Raw genomic sequence first — 16,704 nt, 5'->3', positions numbered from 1 at the left:
ACCCTCCTGCCCCCACTCCCTTAGCCACTTGTCCTTCACTTTTTATCTTCAGAAACTCTCCCACCTTCTCTCCCTCCACGCCAGCTTCTCCCAGCCTTCCGAAGACATTGTGACCTAACTTGATAGTTTTGGAGGTGGCATCTGTTGGCAGAATAAGCACAGACTCAGATGCTGTATTATCTGTCTATTGCTGCACAACAGATAACCCCCAAAATAGTGGCTTAGAACAATAACCATTCAGTATTTCACGGTTCCGGTATGTCATGAATTCGGAAGCAGCCTAGCTGGATGGTTCTGGCTCAGAGGCTCTCATGGGTTGCAGTCAAGGTGAGGATGTTGGCCCAGGTTGCCATCGTTGGAAGGCTTGACTGGGGCTGGCAGATCCACTTCCAATTTGGCTCACATGGCAGGAAGCTCGCAAGGTGGGCTTCTCCATAGGGCTGCGTGAGTGCCCTTGCAATAGGGCACTCGGCTCCCCCAGGCTAATGATCTGAGAGAGAAGGTGAGGAGGGAGCCACAGTTCCTTTGATGTTTTACTCCAAACGTCACAGGCCGCCATCTCTGCCAGATTCTGCACCCATCTCTACATTCTCTAGAAGCCAACGACCAGTTACAACCACCCTTGGGAGGAGGAGATGAGGCTCGGTCTGTGGAAGGGTGGAGTACCAAAAAATCTGTGGACGTATTTTTAAACCACCACAGATCCTTACTCATCCATTTTTTCTGACCACATGAGGTAGGCGAGTCACACTCCTAAGCGTTGGATTCTTCTTCTCTAAAATGAGAACAATACTGTCTTCTTGAAGAGTACTTACATGGCTTCAAGACAGTGTTGGAAACCTTCTAGCCCAACCATATCTGGCACACAGTAGGTGTTCATAAATAGGAGTTATTGTTACCCAGGCTCGGGGAGACCCAAAGCAAGAGTCTCTGCTGACAGCATGGGTGAAGATGGAACTCCAGCAGGGTGGTGGGGGGCGGTGGTTGGGGAGAGGCAGTCCCACAGGACAGGAAACATCCTGTGCTGCTCCTGGCTGGGTCCACGGATGAGCCAAGACAGGAATTAGTGCAGATGTGTCTGCCTCTCAGCTGGAGGCTGCCACTTTGTCTCTCTCCTACTTTCCACCAGAATAATGGCCCCCTCAAAGACATCCATGTCCTAATCCCCAGAACCTGTGGCTATGTTAGCTTATGTGGCAAAAGGAACCTTGCAGATGGGATTAAGGTAAGGATCTGGAGATGGGGAGACGACCCTGGCCAATCTGGATGGGCCCAATGTCATCACAAGCATCTTTCTTTTCTTTTTTTTTTTTTTGAGACGGAGTCTCGCTCTGTAGCCCAGGCGGAGTGCAGTGGCCGGATCTCAGCTCACTGCAAGCTCCGCCTCCCGGGTTCACGCCATTCTCCTGCCTCAGCCTCCCAAGTAGCTGGGACGACAGGCGCCCGCCACCTCGCCCGGCTAGTTTTTTTTGTATTTTTTAGTAGAGACGGGGTTTCACCGTGTTAGCCAGGATGGTCTCGATCTCCTGACCTCGTGATCCACCCATCTCGGCCTCCCAAAGTGCTGGGATTACAGGCTTGAGCCACCGCGGCCGGCCACAAGCATCTTTCTAAGAGGGAAGCAGGAGCTCAGAGAGGAGAGGAGATGCCACACTGCTGGTCATGAGGGTGCAGGAAGGGGCCATGAATCTAGGACATAGCTGGTCTGTGGAAGCTGGAAAGGACAAGGAAATGGATTCTCCCAAAGCCCTTCCAAGAAGAGTCAGCCCTGCTGATGCCTTGACTTTGGCCAGTGAGACTGATGTTTGGACTTCTGACCTCCAGCACAGCAAAACAGAAACTCCACTCCAGAACAGTGCAGCCGAGAGCACAGGGCTCTGTCTTCCCCAGCCCCCAGTGGGAGGACTGCCCTCCCAAGAGAAGCAGCAAGCCAGCGTTTCTCCTCCTGCCCCAGTTCCTGTTGCTGAGGCTGAGGCTAAGTTCAGGGCAGGGACAGGCGAGAGTTGGGGGCTCCCTTCATCCTCCTGCCCCCTCGTGGGATGGAGGCTCTAGCCGGGCCCCATCCTGGGATGTGAATACTGGAGCCCTGATGGCCTGTCCTGGCTCCTGAGGCAGAGTTTCCATGCTGGGAGAGGCAAACCAGGGAGACCAGAGGCTACTGTGGACCCTTGCACTAAGCACTCAGTCGTAAAGCTGAGGCATCACTCAGGGAAACATGCCGTTGTTCCCAGGCCAAGACAGAACCTAGATTCATGGTTGTCTAGGACTAGAGTTTGGGAGAATATGGAAGGATAGCTCAAGGACGCAGGGTTTCTACTGGAGGCGATGAAAATACAGTTGTCTCTCAGGATCCGTGGGCTCCAGCACACCAAGATCTGAGGACACCAAAATCTAAGGATGCTCAAGACCCTGACATACGATGACGTAGTAGGCCGGGCATGGTGGCTCACACCTGTAATCCTGGCACTTTGGAAGGCTGAGGCAGGTGGATCACTTGAGCTCAGGAGTTCGAAACCAGCCTGGCCAACATGGTGAAACCCCATCTCTACTAAAAATACAAAAATTAGCTGGGCGTGGTGGCGCATGCCTGTAATCCCAGCTACTCGGGAGGCTGAGACAGGAGAATCACTTGAACCCGGGAGTTGGAGGTTGCCGTGAGCCGAGATCATGGGTCTCATTTTGTCACCCAAGCTGGAGTACAGTGGCACGATCATAGCTCACTGCAGCCTTGAACTCCTGGGCTCAAGTGACCTCTTGTCTTAGCTTCCTGAGTAACTGGGACCATAGGCGTGTGCCACTACACCTAGCTAATTTTTTTTTTTTTTTTTTTTGTAGAGACAAGGTCTCACCATGTTTCCAGGCTGATCTCGAACTCCTGGGCTGAAGTGATCCTTCTGCCTCAGCCTCCTGAATTGCTGGGAATACAGGTGAGCCACTTCATCTGGCCCATTTTGTGTTTCTTTTACTTTGGTCACCTATGCTGTGTGCATCCTATGCTGAGCTGAAACTCAGCACCTATGCTGACATCTTAGAGCCAGCCCCACGGATTACCAGCCAACCAGGGCAAATGCTCGGCTATTTATAAGATAGGGAAGAAGTAATCCCCAGGGTAAAACCAGAGTACATCAAAGGCAGTGGACTAAGCTGCCATGTAGAGGTGTGGGGGAAGGGGCTAGCCTTGGACCACTGATCACCACAGGGGTAGCTCTGGCTGGCTGCTGCCCCATCTGCATGTGGACTTTCTCTGCAGGATGTGGCAAAGGATGGTGAGCCACATACTCAGATTGAGTCAAGAATCTCATTTTCTTAAAATTAATGTATGTAAAGCACCCCTGGGTGTTTTAGTAAATATCAGTGTCGATTCTATCAGACTTGTATTAACATCCCAGATGGTACAGCTGAGCCAAACCACCACCCGTCAGTCCTTCCCAGTTTGTGTTTTTGTGGCTGTTTGAGGCTCTAACTGGTGCTGATGTGTGCATCAAGAGCTCACAAGTGGCTGGGTGTGGTGGCACACACCTGTAATCCCAGCCACTCAGAAAGCTGAGTATGGAGGATCTACTGAGTCCAGGAGGTTGAGACTGCAGTGAGCTATGATCACACCACTGCACTCCAGCCCAGGTGACAGAGACCCCATCTCTTAAAAAAAAAAAAAAATTAGACCAGGTACAGTGGCTCACACCTGTAATCCCAGCACCTTGGGAGGTCAAGATGGGTAGATCACTTGAGATCAGGAGTTCGAGACCAGCCTGACCAACATGGTGAAACCCCGTCTCTACTAAAAATGCAAAAATTAGTCAGGTGTTGTGGTAGGCACCTGTAATCCCAGCCACTCGGGAGGCTGAGGCAGGAGAATCGCTTGAACCTGGGAGGCTGAGGTTGCAGTGAGCCAAGTTCATGTGACTGTACTCCAGCCTGGGCGACAGAGAGAAACCCTGTCTCAAAAAAGAAAAATTAAGGCTGGATGCGGTGGCTCACACCTGAAATCCCAGCACTTTGGGAGGCCGAGGCGGGCGGATCACCTGAGGTCAGGAGTTTGAGACCAACCTGGCCAACATGGTGAAACCCTGTCTCTACTAAAAATATAAAAATTAGCTGGGCATGGTGGTGGACACCTGTAATCCCAGATACCTGGGAGGCTGAGGCAGGAAAATTGCTTGAACCTCGGAGGCGGAGGTTGCAGTGAGCCCAGATCGTGCCACTGCACTCCAGCCTGGGTGACAGATCAAGACTCTGTCTCATAAAAAAAAAAAAAAAAAAAGGTGCCAGGCGCGGTGGCTCAAACCTGTAAACCCAGCACTTTGGGAGGCCGAGACCGGCGGATCACAAGGTCAGGAGATCGAGACCATCCTGGCTAACACGGTGAAACCCCGTCTCTACTAAAAAATACAAGAAACTAGCCGGGCGACGTGGCGGGCACCTGTAGTCCCAGCTACTCGGGAGGCTGAGGCAGGAGAATGGTGTAAACTCGGCTTGCAGTGAGCTGAGATCTGGCCACTGCACTCCAGCCTGGGCGGCAGAGCAACACTCCGTCTCAAAAAAAAAAAAAAAAAATTAAAATTAAAAAAGCTCACAGGAAACACAGATTAAGGTCACCCTGGGTCACTCCATTGAACAATGCGGCTCAAGCACAAGTGGCTAAAAACAACCAAAATAATAGATAGACCAGCCTGGCCAGAAACCAGAAGCAGCGTGTGGTGGAAGGAAGACCCAGGGGAAGCCTCTGCCTCCAAGTCCCACCTGCTCAGCAGCTCTGCTCCCACCTTTCAGTGCTGCCTGAGTGCCAATCATTGGAGCATCAAACCTCTCTGGGCCTCAGTGTCCTTATCTGTAAAACAGGAGTCATGTTATCCTTCAGTCGGTTTTTCTCTATAACAGTTCCTCAGGCTGCAGAAGACTGGAACATTCTCTGGGGTAATTCGTAATTCTTTATACTGTAGAGTCTACAGAAAGTGTCTATACAGTTGAGATGCTCCAAAATCATAGTAGTTATTAATAGGCTGCCAAGACTGAGGGAGGGTGTAAAGCCAGTTGTACGCAACAAAGCTTTGAAAGGCAGCCTAGAACAGGAAGCGCCAGCATGAGCTGCAGACGTCAGGCATGGTGGCCCTGCATGAGATGTGGGCAGAGGGGAAGGCGCAGGCCTGGACAGTACTTCACAATTTGGGCCTCAGGAGCACCCCCCACCTCTACAGTGTGGTTATTATTAGGATGAGAAGGAGGCACAGAAGGCTGAAAAAATCTTCAGCTCAATGTACAAGGCTTCCCACGTTGCTGCAGGTGACCTATTTTGCATGCAGAAAAGCACGGTGACAGGGATAGTAATTGCTAGCAACTTTAAAATCCTAGCAACTCTCCGCGGAGTGTCTTGTCTGATCAGACATGGAAGGCATGTTTACTCTTGGCCCACCTTGAATTGCTGTTGACCCTAAGCATAGGAGCAAGTTCTGCAAAGCTCCAGTTTAGAGTGTGGGGCTCCTTAAACAGGGATTCACACAGGAGCGCCACCTGTGTTTCTTTTTTTTTTTTTTTTTTTTTTTTTTTTTTTTTGAGACACAGTCTCACTCTGTCACCCAGGCTGGAGTGCAGTGGCACCATCTCAGCTCACTGCAACCTCCGCCTCCCAGGTTCAAGCGATTCTCCTGCCTCAGTCTCCCGGGTAGGTGGGATTACAAGTGTGCACCACCACGCCTGGCTAATTTTTGTATTTTTTTTTTTTTGTAATTTTGTATTTTTAATAGAGATGGGGTTTCACCATATTGGCCAGGCTGCTCTCAAACTCCTGACCTTGTGATCTGCCTGCCTCTGCCTCCCAAAGTGCTGGGATTACAGGCAAGCGCCACCACACCCAGCTAATTTTTGTATTTTTAGTAGAGATGGGGTTTCACCATATTGGCCAGGCTGATCTCGAACTCCTGACCTTGTGATCCACCCGCCTCTGCCTCCCAAAGTGCTGGGATTACAGGTATGAGCCACCGCGCCTGGCCCACCAACTGCATTTCTAATGCTTGATTTCGTTAGCGTAGTGGTAGCATGCAGGTGTTCACGATAATATCCTTATACCCTTTTGCATGTATGAAATATTTCATAATGATTTTTTAAAGGACAGCGTAGGCTGGGTGTGGTGGCTCATGCCTATAATCCCAGTACTTTGGGAGGCTGAGATGGTGGATCACTTGAGCTCAGGAGTTTGAGACCAGCCTGGCCAACATGGTGAAACCCATCTCTACTGAAAATACTAAATCAGCCAGGCATGGTGGCATGCACCTATAATCCCAGATACTCAGGAGGCTGAGGGAGGGGAATCACTTGAACCCAGGAGGCAGAGGTTGCAGTGAGCCAAGTTTGCACCACAGCACTCTAGCCTGGGTGACAGAGCAAGGCTCTCTCTCTCAAAAAAAAAAAAAATACAACCTAAAGACTGGGTGTGGTGGCTCACACCTGTAATCCCAGCACTTTGGGAGGCCAAGGCGGGTGGATCACGAGGTCAGGAGTTCAAGACCAGCCTGGCCAAGATAGTGAAACCCCATCTCTACTAAAAATACAAAAGCAAAAAAATTAGCCAGGTGTGGTGGCAGGTGCTTGTAATCCCAGCTACTCAGAAGGCTGAGGCAGAGAATTGCTTGAACCCAGCAGGCGGAGGTTGCAGTGAGCCGAGATAGAGCCACTGCACTCCAGCCTGGGTGACAGAGCAAGACTCTGTCTCAAAAAAAATAAAAATAAAAAAATAACGTAGATGGTCTGTGGGGTGAGAAGGCAGGTTGTACAAAGTTCAGTTTGCGGGACTATGCGTGCTCACTCCCTCAGTCCATCAGGCGTTTGAGGCACATGGGCCTGGCAGAATGAGTGACCTGTGAAACTGAATTTGACCACAGGCCCACCCTGAGCAGTGAGTTATTAAACATCAGTGAAGGGCAAGGAGGGCTATGTTAGTCCATTTTGTGTCACTATAAAGGAATACCGAAGCTGGGTAATTTATATAGGAAAGAGGTTTATTTGGCTCACAGTTGTGCAAGCTGTACATGAAGTATGCTCAGCTTCTGATGAAGATCTCAGGAAGCTTACAATCACAGCAGAGGCTGGGTGCTGTGGCTCACACCTGTAATACCAGCACTTTGGGAGGCCAAGGTAGATGGATAACATGAGGTCAGGAGTTCGAGACCAGCCTGGGCAATATGGTAAAACACCAACTCTACTAAAAATACAAAAATTAGCCGGGTATGGTGGTGGGTGCCTGTAATCCCAGCTACTCGGGAGGCTGAGGCATGAGAATCACTTGAACCCGGGAGGTGGAGGTTGCAGTGAGCTGAGATCACACCATTGCCCTTCAGCCTGGGTGACAGAGTGAGACTCTGTCTCAAAAAAAAAAAAAAAAACAATCGCAGTGGAAGATGAAGGGGGAGCAGGTGTGTCACATGGTGAGGGGGGCAGAGGAGAAAGAGGGAGAAGAGGTGCCAGGCTCTTTTAAACAACCGGCTGTCACATGAACTAACAGTGAGACTCGCTCATCACCAAGGGGTAGCACCAAGCCATTCATGAGGGATCCTCCCCATGAGCTAAACATCTCCCTCTAGGCCCCCACCTGCCACACTGGGGATCACATTTCAACATGAGATTTGGAGGGGACAAACATCCAAACCATATCAAAGAGATATTAAAGGCTGAGCAACATGACAAAACTCTGTCTCTACAAAAAACACAGAAATTAGCCAGGTGTGGTGGTGCACACTTATAGGCTCAGCTTCTTGGGAGGCTAAGGTGGGAGGATAACTTGAGCCCAGAAGGTTGAGGCTGCAGTGAGCCATGATCACACCATTGTACTCCAGCCTAAGTAACAAAGACCCTCGAAAGAAAAGAAAAAAAAAAAAAAAAGAAGGAGATATTAAGATCTCTGTTCATCCAACCAAGACAACAAAGATAGGTGTCCATGCTCAGCGCATTACGAGCAGTACTGCTTCTGTTCTCTGTGCTCTCTGCCCCAGGGCCAGCATTTCTCTGCCTGGGTCTGGGCTCTGGACATTTCTCTTAGTCTCCCAAATCTTTTCCAACTCCAACTGGTATAAAAATCATTTACCAGATGTCTCCCTCAGGTTCTTTGTTTAAAAGCAACAAAAACTAACTTAAGTAACTTAAGCAAAAAGTTAACTGAGTAACGTAAGCAAAAAGGGAATGGACAACAGGAAGCGGGAGAGGCAAATGACCAAAGGCACAAAGCCCAGGCGTGGAAGGGGCAGGGCCTGGGTGGCCCTCGGGGCCTGGGAAAGGAAAGTAAATGGATGTTTCATCTGGTCCTCCGTGCTGAACACATCTAATCCGGCATGAGTGGGCAGGGAGGTGTGTGAGTGAGTGTGTGTGAGTTTGAGTTTCTTTTTCTTTCATCCCTAGGTCTCTCCAGGCTAGACTGAAATATCAGGGAGGAAGGGTTCTAACTGCCTGGCTGGGTCACATGCTCAGGCTTGGCTAGAGGAAGGCAGCGAATCCTCCTCCTTGACGGGTACTTACCAGGTGCTAGTTTGAAATCATTTCTCCAAAGCAAAGTGGGAGCAGAAGCCGAGGGCAGGAGACTGGATGCTGGGCGGAAGCAAAATCAGTGGCTGTTCACCGAGGGGTTCTGGTCTACCTGTTCCTCGTCTGCCTTATTTATTTATTTATTTATTATTTTTTTTTCTTTTTTGAGATGAGTTTCACTCTTGTCATCCAGGCTGGAGTGCAATGGCATGTTCTCAGTTCACTGCAACCTCTGCTTCCCGGGTTCAAGAGATTCTTGTGCCTCAGCCTCCCAAGTAGCTGGAATTACAGGCACCTGCCACCACGACCGGCAATTTTTTTTTTTTTTTTTTTTTTTTTTTTTTTAGTAGAGACGGGGTTTCACCATGTTGGCCAGGTCGGTCTCAAACTCCTGACCTCAGGTAATCCACCTGCCTCGGCCTCTCAAAGTGTTGGGATTACAGGCATGAGCCACCGCACCCAGCCCCTCGTCTGGCTTTTTAACAAGACATTTATCTTCCAGCAAATCCCAAACTCCAGGACAGGGACACTTTCCTCCACTTTTGTTTCCTTTGGTGGTGGACAGGGGAGGTCAGCGCCATCCCAAACACTTGGTAGCTGCATAATAAATGCTTATGGAATTGAGTTTGATCAAATCCAAGAGAAGAAAAATGGAAGCGCAGAGCTTTCCAAAATACTGAAAGCGTTCAGTTCACCTTGGTGCTCTAGGGTAACGTGGAAAGAGTTAAATCTGTCAGACTGGCTTTGTGTTTCTGACCCCTCCTTCACCTGCCCTGGGCTGGGCGTTGCTCTGTGGTGATGCAGGGTAAGGGAATAATTGGCCATGTTCTGTTAGGGCCTGGCATCTAAATGTGAAGGTTTTCTTCGGAGATAAAGTTTGAAAAGGGGCTCAGTAGAGGCCACGTATTAATTTCCATCCTGGAGGAAGAAAGGCATGAAAACCGCAGCAAGTTTGTGCTGACTTCATTAGTCTGGTGATGCTGGAGCACACCACCTGTCCCCTTCACAACTGCAAAGAACACAATTCCCCACGTCAGTCAAAGCCTGCATGTTATCTCCCAATCAATGGCGCGCCTTACCTTCTATTCATTTATTTATTTATTTATTTATTTATTTATTTATTTATTTATTTATTTGAGACGGAGTCTCACTCTGTCACCCGGCACCCAGGCTGTAGTGCAGTGGTGTGATCTCAGCTCACTGCAGCCTCTTCCTCCCCGGTTGAAGCGATTCTCCTGCCTCAGCCTCCTGAGTAACTGGAATTACAGGCATGTGCCACCATGCCTGGCTATTTTTTGTATTTTTAGTAGAGATGGGGTTTCGCCACGTTGGCCAGGCTGGTCTCGAACTCCTGACCTCAGGTGATCCGCCCACCTCGGCCTCCCAAAGTGCTGGGGTTACCACCAGCCCAACACACTTTACTTTCAAGCGATTATGTGCCCACTATAATTAGGGGCCATCTATGTTCTCTGAGAAGTCTTCCATCGCGGCCAAGCCAATCTGCATCTCGCAGTCCGCATGTGAAGTAACAAGCCTTTCTCTTTTATCTGCGAAATCAAAACCTCTGTTCAAACAGATAAACATATCGTGCTGCTTCTGTGTTGAACAACTGAAGACCAAACTTGAATTACTTTCAGGAGTCGGGAAGAATCATTGGCCAACTCATGCATCGTGATACGATTTTATAGTTTTCATTCCAAAGGTACTTGAAGAACAAGTTCAACCACACAAAACTCTGTTCTCTGATGACTGCCCTTTAGGAAGTGGATGTTTCCTGGGGACATTGCACCGTTGGCTATTGCCGGGGATGGGGTGCCGCCAGGGAACATGGGGTGTCCAGACACTCTTACACTGAGATACTTTCCGGTCAAAAAATACTTTGCAAGCAAGAAAACTGAGGCTCAGAACTGTAGAGTGACCTACTCATATTCTGCAGAAAAGACCCTCAGAGATGGCTCGACCCTGGACATGTCGTGGTATTTGACTTTCTTTTTTAATTTAGCAATCTTTCATAGAGAAAGACAAGGAGACATCATTCCTAGCCTTGTATACAGACACCCCAAATAAACAGGCCCCACAGGAGGAGTATGGTGATCTAGAACCCAGCTTCTTGACGGAGGGATGGGTGTCTGAGCTGATTTTGTCTGTTCAGCAGCACCCGTCACACTGTGGAAATGCTAATCATGAAGGCAAAGTTGCCTGCACTGGACACCCCTCTGCCCTCACAGCTGGGCACCCCTCCACCCTCACAGCTGGGCACCCCTCCGCCCTCACAGCTGGGCACCCCTCTGCCCTCACAGCTGGGCACCCCTCCGCCCTCACAGGGCACCCCTCCGCCCTCACAGCTGGGCACCCCTCTGCCCTCACAGCTGGGCACCCCTCCACCCTCACAGGGCACCCCTCTGCCCTCACAGCTGGGCACCCCTCCACCCTCACAGGGCGCCTGCCCTCACAGCTGGGCACCCCTTTGCCTTTGCAGCTGGGCCCTGCTGACCACCTTCCTTGTCAAAAGATGGCTCTGTACTTCCTGAGATTTTAGAGAGGAAGAGAGAAGGCCTGCGGGAAAGCTTCCCCTTCCCAGGCACAAGTTCAGAGCCCATCAGCCCAGAAATGCCCCCGTGTGCCCTGGCATCCAGGGTCTCCATCTCAGAGAGGGCCCAGGGTGCCTCTGGGAGCCAAGGAAACTCCCCTGCTGTTAAGTAGATGAAAGTAGCTTGGGCTGCGGTTTCTACACGGGGGCCCCTGATCTGACCGCAGAGGAGAACAAGCCTCCCCAGAGGCTCTCCCGGGCCACAGTTCCCAGAGTGGGGGCCAGGGCTTCTGCGTCAGATCATCATCCGGGATTTTAGAGGTTGGAGTCACCTCAATAACCATCTAAAATTTAAATCTGAAAAGTAAATAAAAATTCCAATCTGATCATTCTCACTGCAACCCCCTCTATGGTGTCCCAGTGCTGGGAGGATAAAGCTTCAGACCCTCCCCACTTTCCACCTCCTCCCAGGCCGCAGGCGGGGCCCCAGCTCCTGGCCCTGCTCTTCCCCCAACTCTCCTGACCCCACCTGGCAGGAGACCTTCACTGCCGTTTCTCTGCCCTGTCTTCCCCATGTCTGCCCTCAGTCTGGTGCCTTCAGCTTGTCTCCTTTTCAAGAATTTATTTATTTATTTTTACATACAGGGTCTCACTCTGTCGTCAAGGCTGGAGTGCAGCAGCACGATCATAGCTCACTGCAGCCTTGAACTCCTGGGCTCAAGCGATCTTCCCAAGTAGCTACGACTACAGGTGCACACCACCATGCCTAGCTAATTTTTCACTGCCCTTCAACAGACCCTGGAGGTGATTGTTTCCCTGGATGACTTGATTATTTATGCAATAAAAATATCCGAGGCCCTAGGTATAAAAGCAGGCTTATAGGTGGCTGTGTTAATGTGGTGAGGGTTTTTTGTTTGCTTGTTTTTTGAGACAGAGTCTCGCTCTGTCACCCAGGCTGGAGTGCAGTGGCGCGGTCTCAGCTCACTGCAACCTCCACCTCCCAGATTCAAACAATTCTTTGCCTCAGTCTCCCAAGTAGCTGGGATTACAGGCACCCACCAACAGGTCCAGCTGTTTTTTTTTCTTTTTTTTTTTTTTGTATTTTTAGTAGAGACAGGGTTTCACCATCTTGGCCAGGCTGGTCTTGAACTCTTAACCTCGTGATCCATCCACCTTGGCCTCCCAAAGTGCTGGAATTACAGGCGTGAGCCACCATGCCCGGCTAAGACTTCATATTCTTAAAATGGCAGTTCTCCTCAAATGGATCTACGGATTCAACACAAGCCCAATCAAAATCCCTGCTCTTTTTGCAGACATTGACAGATCTGAATTTTAATATGAAAATATAAGGGAGCCCCCAAAAATCAAAACAGAAATATAAGGGAGCCCCCAAAAATCAAAACAATCTTATAAAAGAAGAACAAAACTGAGACCTCACATTTTCCAGTTCCAAAAGTTACTGCAGAGCTACAATAATCAAGACAGTGTGATACTGACATAAAGGTAGGCATATAAGTCAATGGAATAAAAGTCAGGTTCAGAAATAAACCCATACAGTTATGGTCAATTGGTTTTTGACAAGAGTGCCAACATTATTCAATAAGGGAAAGAATCGTCTTTTCAATAAATGGTGCTGGAACAACCAGATATCCACATGTAAAAGAGTAAATTTGGACACCCACCTCATACCATATACAAAAAAATTAATTCAAAATGGATCAAGACCTCATCCGAAGAGCTAAAGCTGCAAAATTTTTAGAATAAAACATAGGTATAAATCTTTATGACCTCAGATTAGGCAATGGTTTCTTAAGTATACCACCCAAAACACAGGCAACAGAACAAATTAGATGAAGTGAACTTTATCAAAAACATTTGCAGCCAGGTGCAGTGGCTCATGCCTGTAATCCCGGCACTTTGGAAGTCCAAAGTGGGCGGATCGTTTGAGGTCAGGAGTTCAAGACCAGCATGGCCAATATGATGAAACCCCATCTCTACTAATTATACAAAAATTAGCTGGACATGGTGGCAGGTGCCTGTAATCCCAGCTACTTGGGAGGCCGAGGCAGGGGAATTGCTTGAACCCGGGTGACGGCAGCTGCAGTGAGTCAAGATCGTGCCATGGCACTTCAGCCTGGGCAACAGAGAGAGATTCCATTTCAAAAAAAAAAAGAAAAGAAAAAAAATTTGCACCTCAAAGAACACAGTCAATAAAGTGAAAAGATAACGCACAGAATGGAAGAAATACTTGCAAATTATATATCTGATAAGATACTTATATCTAGAATATATAAATAACTTTTTTTTTTTTTTTTGAGATGGAGTCTTGCTCTGTCACGCCCAGGCTGGAGTGCAGTGGCGCAATCTTGACTCATTGCAACCTCTGCCTCCTGGGTTCAAGTGATTCTCCTGCCTCAACCTCCAGAGTAGCTGGGATTACAGGTGCCTGCCACCACGCCTAGATAATTTTTTGTATTTTTAGTAGAGACGGGGTTTCACCATGTTGGCATGGCTGGTCTCGAACTCCTGACTTCAGGTGATCCGCCTGCCTCTGCGTCCCAAAGTGCGGGGATTACAGGTGTAAGCCACCGCGCCCAGTCATAAATAATTCTTACACCTCAATAATGAAAGAAAAAAAACCAAGTAACCCAATTTAAAAATAAGCAAAGAGTCGGAATTCTTCAGAGATGGACGAATGGCCAATAAGCACCCGAAAAGTTGCTCAACATCATTAGTCATCAAAGAAATGCAAATCAAAACCACAATGAAACGCCACTTCGCATACACCGGGATGGCTAGCTTCGAAATGACAGATATGGAAAAGAAACAAAAGACAGATGTGGAGGATGGGGAGAAATGGAAACTTCATACATTGGTGGTGAGAAGTAAAATGATGCAGCTGTTTTAGAAAACGGTTTACTAGTTCTTCAAAAGGTTAAACATAGAGTTACCAGTATGACCCAGCAATTCTAGTCCTACTTCTACACCTAAGTGAAATGGAAATGTACATCTACACAAAAACTTGTGCAAAAACGTACATAGCAGCATCACTCACAATAGCCAAAGAGTGGACTCAACCCAATGCCCATCTACTGATGAGTGGATGAGTGAATATGGCACCCACGTGATGGAATATTATTTGATGATAAAGTTGGACGAAGTGCTGATACAGGCTACCACATGGAGGAACCTTGAAAACATTGTGTTAAGTCAAAGAAGCCAGCTATAAAAGACCTCATGTTGTATGATTCCATGTATGTGAAATGGCTGCAAAGGTAAATCCATGGAGACAGAAAATCCTAAGACTGGCAGGTAAGGGATGTTTTGGAAAAACTCAAATCTGTTCTTTTGTTTTCATGCCACAACAGTCAACACAGACTTCTGTGACCAAGGGAGGCAGTTTTCCTACCAACAAGCAGTAGGCACCAGCTGGGTTTCATACTACCTATGTGGGGCTAGGGTCAGTTCCCGCAGGTAGAGGGCTCAGTCCCTAAGACTGCATCTTCCTTCAGACACCAGTCGCAAGTCCAGGCCTCTGGAACTTCTGACCAACCAGCTTTAAGCTGGGGGGTCCCACAACCCCCTCTTTGGGTCAAATTAATTTGCTAGAGCTGCTTACAGAACTTGAGGGAAAACTTAGGTTTATCAGTTTATTACAAAAGATATTGCAAAGATACAGATGAAGAGACACATAGGGTGAGGCACATGGGAAGGGGTACGGAGCTTTCATGCCCCCCACAAGGTACACCCGCCTCCAGGAACCTCCTTGTGGTCAGCTATCTAGAGCTCTCCAGCCCAATCCTCTTGGATTCTCTTTTTTTTTTTTTTTGAGATGGAGTCTCACTTGGTCACCCAGGCCGGAGTGCAGTGGCACGATCTTGGCTCACAGCAACCTCTGACTCCTGGGTTCAAGTGATTCTCCTGTCTCAGCCTCCCGAGTAGCTGGGACTACAGGTGCCCGCCACCACGCCTGCCTAATTTTCTTGTATTTTTTAGTACAGATGGGGTTTCACTGTGTTAGCCAGGATGGTCTCGATCTCCTGACCTCGTGAAACACTCGCCTTGGCCTCCCAAAGTGCTGGGATTACAGGCGTGAGCCACTGTGCCAGGCCTCCTCTTGGGTTCTTACAGAGGCTTTGTATCACACAGCACAATTGCTGCATGGACAATGCTGAAACCAGCTCTGTTGTGGAGACCCTAACCCAGCAGTGCTAGAGGAATTAAAGACACACACAGAGAAATATAGAGTGTGGAGTGGGAAATCAGGGGACTCACAGCCTTCAGAGTTGAGAGCCCCGAACAGAGATTTACCCACATATTTATTGACAGCAAGTCAGTGATAAGCATTATTTCTATAGATTATAGATTAACTAAAAGTACTTCTTATGGGAAATAAAGGGATGGGTGGAAATAAAGGGATGGGTCTGGCTAGTTAACTGCAGCAGGAGCATGTCCTTAAGGCACAGGTCGCTCATGCTATTGTTTGTGGTTTAAGAATGCCTTTAAGTGGTTTTCTGCCCTGGGTGGGTCCAGGTGTTCCTTGCCCTCATTTAGGTAAACCCACAACCTTCAGCATGGGCATCACGGCCATCGCAAACATGTTACAGTGCTGCACAGATTTTGTTTATGGCCAGATTTGGGGGCCTATTCCCAACAGACAACTGTGTTGAAATGTGATTAGACCCAAAGAGTATCATCTAAACCCAGCAAGATTCATCGTTCCGATTTTTTGTTGTTGTTGTTTTGTTTTGTTTTTTTGGTTTTTGAGACGGAGTCTCACTCTTGTTGCCTAGGCTAGAGTGCAGTGGTGCAATCTAGGCTCACCACAACCTCCGCCTCCCAGGTTCAAGTGATCCTCCTGCCTCAGCCTCCTGAGTAGCTGGGATTACAGGCACCTGCCACCATGCCCAGCTGATTCTGTGTTTTTAGTAGAGACAGGGTTTCTCCATGTTGTCTGGGCTGCTCTTGAACTCCTGACCTCAGGTGATCCACCCGCCTCAGCTTCCCAAAGTGCTGGGATTACAGGTGTGAGCCACTGCACCTGGCCATCTGTTCCAATTATTTTTCCCCTCTGTGTAGCATTCTTTTCTCCAGGGTATGAGGCAGGACCCTCTGTGGCAGATAAAAGGAGGGTAGGAGAAGGTCAGAGAGATACTCTGTTTACTTTACTGGGGAGGGCTTTGGGCGTTATGAATCAGGAACCATGATGACTATATATACATATGTATATAATATCACAAGGGGAAATAGGGAGTGATTGTTAATGGGCATGGAGTCTCTTTTTTGGGAGCATTTAGAAAAAAGTGCTCCTAAGTGGATTGTAGTGGTGGTTGCACATGTCTGTAAATATACTACTAACTTCCGAATTCTGTGCTTTAAATTGGGAACCACATGCTATGGGATCTATCTCTCAGGCAACTTTTTTTAAAATCACACATTCCAACACACTTCCCGAGTGTCGTAGGGGTGGGCGGCCTCTCAGCATGACAGCTCCACTCTATGACTGCGCCTTCATTCAAAATCCGTATGGCCTGCCAAGGACACGCCGGATGCTGTGAGAGATGGTGACATGACCAGGACCCAGGCCTGGCCTTTCTGAGACTCATAGTCTGTTTGGAGAAGCAAATCAATACTCAAATGCCTCTGCCAGATTAGGAACTGTGGGT

Source organism: Theropithecus gelada, chromosome 7b (assembly GCF_003255815.1).
Source record: "Theropithecus gelada isolate Dixy chromosome 7b, Tgel_1.0, whole genome shotgun sequence".
In the NCBI taxonomy this organism is placed as follows: Eukaryota; Metazoa; Chordata; class Mammalia; order Primates; family Cercopithecidae; genus Theropithecus; species Theropithecus gelada.
The sequence above is the reverse complement of the archived record's forward strand: the minus strand, read 5'-3'. Positions refer to the sequence as shown.